Raw genomic sequence first — 8,359 nt, forward strand, 5'->3', positions numbered from 1 at the left:
ACTTTTGGAGGCAGAGCCAAAACACACAGCATTAATAGTTTGCATGTGCCTCCCAGAAAAAGATTGATGAGCCACTAAAAGACATGATAGATCACCAGACAAAAGAGTGTGTCAGCAAGTGTGTATGTGGTGACTCCGGGATGGGGCCAGAGGAGCTCTCTCTCTCTACACACTGACAACAGTGGGCTCTGTGTGCCCTCTAGTGGCAGATGTGAAACACTGCGATCAGGGTGGGAGAAGGCTGGGGAAACGAGACACCGACGGGGGCAGCACAGGAGGGGAGATGGAGGGAGCGGACAGAGTTTCGGCCCCCGGCAGAAGTCACGTCCCGGCCGTCTCGTTACCCCCAGCAACCAGACATGATGTCATAGCCAGTTGATCTTGAATTTGAGATGAGGGGGGGTGCAGGAAAGAAAAGAGGCTGGTCACTGTCTGCTGCCAAGGATTTAGTGGGAGTGTTTCATGGGAGATAGATGGATTGTGTGTGTGTTTGTGTGTGAAGGAGAGAGAGAGAGAGAGGGAGAGTAACTAAGAAGGGAGAAGTTACAATGCCCAAGGCCTGCTGGGACAGTGCCCAGGGGAGTATGGTAGCTGAGAAGGGCAGGAGGCAGAAGGGGGGTAGTCATGCGACCTGTTAGAGTCAAACAAAACAAAAGGCCGCCTCCCCGGAGGCTCGTGGAGTTTCCAAGGCTCGACTAGTAGAATGTTGGCGCACTAGCAGGCGGCGCCAGATCCCGCAGGCCAAGCAGGGCAGCCAACTACGATGACCCGCTTTCTGCTCCCAGCTCACGCCGAGCGGGAGAGACCCAAACGTGAAGAGGGCGGAGGTTATTGCCCCCCCAACCCCCCACGATGCCATTAGTGGCCATTCGCTGCTCGGGCCAAGTTGGAGACATGGCGTACTTCGCTCCAGAAATGGACAGAGTAGATGTTAGTGGCTGGGCTGTCACTATTCTGAACTGTAGGAACCGCTAGTGGCCAAAAGTCGTTTTCAGGGACAAAATAACAAAGATAAGTTACAGAACAATGGTTTCAGAGGGCTGCCTCCATCAGTGACTTCTGATATACTTCATATGTCTATATATGTTTGCCTCTATTTGACAGAGGACACTTAATTGAACCCGGGACGTTGCGTTTTTTCTGGACAACTATGCAATACATTATAAGAAAATGCTGTACAGACATTCATGTTCCCCAGAAGATGAATCCTCTGGGGAACATGAATGTCTCACTTTTGTCAAGCTTTATGGCAAAATTGCCAGATACACGCCTGTACAAGTTATATGGAAGTTAGTTTTCAATATCCTTAGCTCCTGATTACAAAATATCAGAAACATACTCAATATAATGAAGTCCAGCACGACACCACCAACGGTTACAACCTCGACGATAAACGTAGTATTAGTACAACAGTGTCAAGAGAAAAAAGCTAAGTAAAGTAGAAATAAAGGCAGGTGTTTTCAGATGTTTTCATCATTTTGTCCACCACTTGTGTGAACATTTACAAACATTTTACTGGTTTTGATACTAACATGATCTCTCCCCCCCATCTTCCCCTTTTTCTTTTCCAGTCTTGGTTCCTCTGACAAGATCTGTGCACAAACCAGCAACTAGAGTTCTTTCTTTACAATCGGAAATAGAAAAAGCAGAGAAACCAGCCCGCAGGATATCAGTCGTCCTCCAACCAACTCCACCCACCGACCGGCCCCCGACAGCACGTCTCACCCCGACACGAAAACACACCCAAGGAACGCAGGAGAAACTACAGCAGCACTACGCTTTTTTAGAGGAACTCTGGACTCATTTCTCCAGTCAGAGGTGAGGACCTGTTTTTTTTTTTGTTTGTTTTTTGAGCGAAAAGACGGATCGATGGAAAAGATGAAAGGACGGACGAAGAGGACGCCAGGATACGGAAGGGGTAAAGGGGACAAACGGCAGCAAGCAGCTCTCTCCTTCAAAAAACAAAACACCGAACCAGCAGCAACGCAGGAGGAACCCTGAAGAGGAGGAAAGCGGCCAACTTCTCCTACTTCGTGAGGACGCATTGTGTAATGAATGAATCAACTGTCGCAACAAAAACAAAAATGTTTTTTCACACATTTAAGCTACACCCGCATTGAATCCGCAGCCTTGATCAAATCAAAGACTCTATTTGGTTTCCAATGAAAGCTGCAGTCCGAGCTCCTGTGATGTCCGTCATCACCCCAAAACTAAATCAAATTGACCAATGATGTTTCCTCTCCGTCTGAAAGACTCCACAAAGTCCCTTTTTAGCCTACTACTAACTAGAGAGAGACCATGCCAAAACATATCTTGATTGAGGGTTGCACTAGAAAGCTTGAATCAATTAACACTAATCTTAACGATGTGCACTATTTACCTACAGGGCATGGTAGGTGAACCAGACTTGCCTATTAAAAACAGTTTAAACGAGGAAAAAAACAAGATGGCAAGGAGCCTCTGCGTGTCCTCGACCCCCCCCCGTCGTTCAGTTTGACAAATCATTTGGCCTCCGCTCATTCTCACACACCCTTCCCCTGCGCGACACACACACACACACACACACACTAGCACAATCTGTGCCCAACCACAGCGCTTGTGGTACAATTGACAACACGCACACTTTTGCCCAGTCGGACATTTTTAGATTGTAGTATTCATAGGTGGTGGTGTTGTGTTCTTTTCTTTTCCATTTGATATGCAAACACAATAAGTCCAGTGAACTCACTCTACCTATTTGATTAGATATCCAAACATCACAACGTGTGAGCACATCATAATTGACAGTTGTCACGAATACGGACAGCAGCTATTGGTTCCCCCCTTTTGCCCTCTTGTGATGTAGATGATTGATTTTGTTATCTCTTGTGTGTTCTCTTATTTGAATTTATTCCTTTTTGGATTTGTACTATTTTATAATTGTTTTGTATTTGAATGACAGCACCTTATAGAGAAACACAGCGGGATGTTGAAGCGGTGTAGACAGGGTGGTCAGCTGACCTGGACCAAATAGTACATGCCAAAACGTAAAGACGAGGTTTGACGTTTCTTGGGGGAAATTCGCTTTTTTCTTTGTTTTTCTTTTTATTGCCGAGAGTTAGACGAGTACATTGATGCCACTCTCAAGTATATGCATGAAATAAGCAGATACTGCAAGCAGCCAATTAGCTTCTTAGATGGTTACACCAAACCATCTAAGAAGCCGTCATTGAATACTGATTGGGGGAAAAAAGCAGTTTCAAAAAAAATACTTTGCAGGTGATTGGATGAACTAGCTGTCAATCCTTACCGAAGCGAGTCGGGAGTTTGTTTGTTGCTCTTCTTTCAATGAAGAAATTCTCCCCAATGACTGATGCTACTGTAGCATCTAAGCCAACATCTTTAGGAGCCGCCATTATTGTTTTGAACAAGATGGATTTTTGTGTGATAAGTGATCCAGCTGTTCCCGTGTGATCTTATGAAATCATGAGAGCAGCTGCCCTGCAAAGGTAACCTTAGAGGTGCTTGTAGGTAGAGTTGTTTCCTTTGGACAGTCTCCCCCTACCCCACGGTTCCAGTCTTTGTGCTAAGCTAAGCTAAATGGCTGCTTGCAATAGGTTCATCTTTAATGGACAGAAATGAGAGTGGTGTCGATCTTCTTGTCTAAAGCTCAGCTACAAAAAACGATGAAGCTTGTTTTCCACAATGTCAAACTGGTTCTTTTGTTCTCAGTGCCAGATTAACCAATTTGCGACCTACTGTACTTGGAGGACCACACAATGCAGGATTTTTGACAATCACAAACATACCTGCTGAACCATACAGGTCAACAGAAAAGCTCAAATAGAAATAAAACCCCAACTAGCCTCGTCTACTATTTGGCCCAGGTACAGCCACTGGCGATGGTGGCGATACATGAGTGATAGAAAAAAAAAGAAGAAAAAAAAAACAGAAGCGAGGAGGGGAAGGTTGCTGAAGATGGGACCCGGAGTCTCCCTAAAGTTTACCCTGTTGTTTACACTCCCAGACGGGCCGCTGCTCCAAGAGCAGAGAGGCCACACTGCGGAGCAAAATGAATATGTGACATATCCGGCTGTATCCGAGGGGGCCTCTAAGGCCGGCAGTAGGACGATCACCCACGTTGTTTTTGTTTTTGTTTTGGTGCACAGGATCAGGTAAAGGATATCTTGCTATGGTTATGCCCCCAACACACACACACACACACACACACACACACCAGCAGTCCCCCCTTTGATATTGTGAATCGATGAGCCCTTGATGATCAAAAACTGCACTAAAACAATCGTACCAGCCAACCTTGAGTTTTTCATAAGAATTAAATTGACCACCATTTAAGTGGGTTTTTTTTCAAACCAGTGGATGTATATCACTGGGATGGAATAACACTTGCAGAGCACAGATCGCCCCATTTTAAACTCACCGACCACTATTACCCCCCACCCCCCACACACGACTGAATTCAAAGGGAAGTCTTAAAATAAATATAAAAACAGACAATCTGAGGAGGCCTTTTATGCTTTTAATCGTTTTTGCGCCATCAGCCCGTTGATTCTTTCCCATCAAAAGTTTAAAACCCCACCCATCCAACCTCACAAAATAACTGGACTGCCTGGCCATGTTCTTCACTGCAGGGAAACACGACATAGTTGGCCAACCGAGAGAGAGAGAACCAGCTCCGCGATTTCTTTTTCTAGTCTATGGAAGTGCCTCTGTATTCCCATTATGCAATTTGTCAAACATGAATTCAGGTTCTTTTTTTCTCACATATAAGCTATAGCGAATGGTGAAAAAAAAAAAAAATGTTATGTCTGGAGAGGGAGGAAAAGAAACGGCGACAGCTCACTAGATAATCGCAAGCATCTTTATATATAATACACATATATATTTATAGAAATATACATTTTTTTTTTGTTTTATTTGCAAGATAAGCTCTGTGGCAGTCTAGTTATTTTTTGAAGCATGGCGCACTCATAGGATGCATCTCAGAAAACCCACCTAAAGTACCAGCCTCTAACCCCACCTTAAAAGACGTAAAGGAAAGCCCATGGCAAACACGACAATAGATACATAGACGGTGATGATAATGTAGTTGAGGATGATAATAAAAAAAGATTAGGTTTTCTTGTTTTCTTTCTTGTTTTGATGGGAAGTATTGTTCTTGAAACTAAATGATGTATGTCGATTGAGCCATGTGCAATGCCTTGGTAGAGGAATTGTGTTTGTTTGTTAGCGATTGTTGTGAGGGTTTCATGAGAAAAGAGGGAAAAAAACCCTCTAAGGTTGTTTTTTCTTTTGTTGTGTTTTATTTTTTATTTTTTTTCAAGTCCACATGCTCCGGGACTCTAAATACGAGGGCGGCGAGAAAAATATCCAAGTCTTTGTAAGTAAGTTTGAGGAATTTTTTTTTAAATTTCCTTTTATTGTTGTTTTTTTTGTTTTTTTTTCTCCTTCTGTTTATCACTCTTTTTTTAAAGATTTTTTTTTTTTCATTTCTATTGATTTTGTTTTCAAAATGTGGGAGGGCTGAAGGAACAATTTTGCAACTCGTAAAAAAAAATATATATCACCTGGTGCTTTCGTAAAGAATAAAGTACAGTCAATCTATTATACATAAATAGTAATAAACAAAAAAAATTAAGTGTTATCATAAAAGCAAATTTTAGGAAAACATGCATTATTCTATTTCTCTTTTTTTTTTTTTGTATTTACCGAGGGGGAGGGGTTCATTGTTTTTAAAAAAGATTGTTGTTACAAAATGCATTCCCCCCCCAAAAAATAAAAATCCATAGCATAAAAACAAAAATCTTGTGTCTAACACAAGTAATCCTAGTGCGGGACAAAAGACAAGATCTTCCCAAATTTGGGAGATGCACAATTATGGATCTAAAGAAAAACAATGAATACAATAGCTGGTCTGATTCCGTTTTTGGTGTAAGATGTCCAGTTGGCCTCAGGGAGAGGGAATCAGTGACCTCTGACCCGTATCGTCATCGATTCAAGTGAACCCCTTCTCCTCCCTCCCTCCCCCACCGAATCTCCCACTGTAAATGATTATAAATATATGTTTGGTGACGTAGTGTTATAGACTCAGAGCATCTTAAAGGTTGTCCCTAAGAAGTGCCTTTTGTTCACAGATTTCCATCTTGTAATCCTGAGTGCCCATCTCGAAAGAAACAAACAAAAAAAACAAAAAACGTCCCCCTCCTTCATCCTTCTATATCTTTCTCTTCCTCTTCTTGGAGCTTTTTACAAGCAGTATACATAGTACTAAAGGAAATTTGGTGTGATTTAGTTCCTCTTTTTATTGTTGAATAATTAAGAAAAGCATAAAAAAAAACGAAAAAAAAAAAGATATTTTCTGTCTTGCTTCTCTTCCTCCGTAATCTTGTCTTCTGTCTATCTCGGACACTGGAGTAGTCTGTAGCCGCGTAACCCCCTTCCCTTCCTCCCTTCCCTTCCTTTCTCCCTTTCTCTGAACGGCGGGGTTGGAAAAAAAAAGAATACGCAAAGTTGTTTTTTTTTGTCTGAGCAGAATGCAGTTAGCTCACATGTTATTCTTGTCTGTACGCTTTCACATTGTATTACCATACCCATCTTCTTCAGCTTCTCCATTCAACAGCTAATGTAAGTGAACAAGTTACACCACGGGGCTCTGGGCTGTGCTGAGGACGGTGGCGGAGCAAAGAAATAGTCCCTCTCCCTCCCAGGGGAGCGGATCCGTGGGCAGGAGGAGAGCACTCAAGGGAACGTTTTGGGTTTCGGCTGTTAGAGAGGTAGATGACCAGTAGTATTGCTAGTTTAGGCAGGTTTATTCGTCCTTGTTTCTATCTATTTATTTTTTTTATAATTGAATTTGGATTATGATTCTTTTTTTTTGTCATTGTTACTGCGTTGAGAACTTCAATTAAGCACCTTTTTTAGTGGTTGATTGTGACCAGCAATTTCTTTTTTTTTTATTTAAACTTTTTTAAGAACTTTTTTTTTAAGGACTAGAAGCACCTTATAAGCGGACCGGTTCCACAGCACGGAGACTGAAGGGCTCAGGTTTAGCACAATCACGAGAGACGTCACGCATCCGAACCGCAGCCTCTGATTGACCAAAGCGGAACGTTTCCAAAAAAGGCCTACGAAATAAAATAAAAAACTAGTTGGTGCTTTCTAGAGAAAAGCACCGGGGAAATTCCACCAGCAAAATCAAGCGATTTTTACAGATTTTTGTCCAGCTAAGAAAATTAAAAAAAATTATATATATATGCAACTTTTTTTTTTTTTCTTCATCATGCAAATGAAGCCAGCAGCAGTATAATCAATCAATCAATCAAGCCTTTGATAAGTGAAAGCGCCACAGTTTGAGAAGCCATAGCAGAGACGAACAGGTTGCACGGGGCAGTGTGTGTGTGTGTGTGTGTGTGTGTGTGTGTGTGTGTGTGTGTGTGTGTGTGTGTGTGTGTGTTTCTGCCCCTGCACCGTTCAGAGAGCCCAGTCGAACCTTGTGGCCGAACCGTCCGCTGTTTTATTTTGAAATTTATTATTTTTTTGAAATTTTCTTTGTTTGTTTTGAACACGTTTTTGTAGGATGCTGGGCCGTGTTTAGTGTAGACTGAGCCCCCCTGGCCAGCCTCGGCCCTCCTCCTCCCTCTACAAGTGCTCCTCCTCCTCCTCCTCCTCCATCAGACACACACCCCCCAGAGCCCATGGTGAAATGCATGTGTTAATTACAGTTTCTTTTCCATAATAATAATAAAAGAAAAAAAAACAGTTTGAAAAGAGCAACACCTTTACTTGATTGAATAAAAGGATGTTCTTGGCTGTATCCCGCCCATCTCGCCTGTGATTATTACCGTGTCGTTTCAGTGGTGGACAAGCAGCTGTGTCTCAAACATGGCCGTGCTCCAGGGGCAGTGATGGAAGAAGAGCCTTTACTTGGGTAAAAAAGTGCAGATGTAAAAGTATTCGTACTAGTACAAGGAAAAGTCCTGCCTTTAAACAAGCACCTAAGATAATGAAAGTAAAAGTATTCATTCTTTTATTATACATTTTATTGTTGTAGCTGAGAGAGCTAGTTTTAACCACTTTATGTGCTGCAGTGGGTTGTTTGTACACAGTGTTATTGTCTCTAGTATTATACTGTATGTCTTTGTTATATACAGCGGGTAAAATAAGTATTGAACACGTCACCATTTTTCTCAGTAAATATATTTCTAAAGGTGCCATTGACATGAAATGTCGTAACTGACCCGACGATGCTGATTTACAGGGTTGGCCTCCAAAAATCCGTCACCACGTAGCTTTCTATATGCACCATAACATTGTTTGCCAGGAGGCCAAAGCCATTCTTGTCTTTGTATTCCTTTTAAAG

At 42.3% G+C, this 8,359-nt stretch overlaps 1 protein-coding gene across 7 annotated transcripts in view; it reads left to right on the forward strand.

Annotated features, from left to right (window-relative positions):
* The window catches only part of nfixb (nuclear factor I/Xb), a 141,014-nt gene extending 133,209 nt beyond the window's left edge, over positions 1-7,805 (forward strand). For all 7 annotated transcript variants that reach the window (XM_054606848.1, XM_054606852.1, XM_054606853.1 and 4 more), the window contains one exon: positions 1,572-7,805. The gene's annotated coding sequence lies outside the window, so the exon portion shown is untranslated. The remainder of the gene's footprint in view (positions 1-1,571) is intronic.
* The last annotated feature ends 554 nt before the right edge of the window (positions 7,806-8,359 follow it).

This window comes from Anoplopoma fimbria, chromosome 11 (assembly GCF_027596085.1).
Source record: "Anoplopoma fimbria isolate UVic2021 breed Golden Eagle Sablefish chromosome 11, Afim_UVic_2022, whole genome shotgun sequence".
In the NCBI taxonomy this organism is placed as follows: Eukaryota; Metazoa; Chordata; class Actinopteri; order Perciformes; family Anoplopomatidae; genus Anoplopoma; species Anoplopoma fimbria.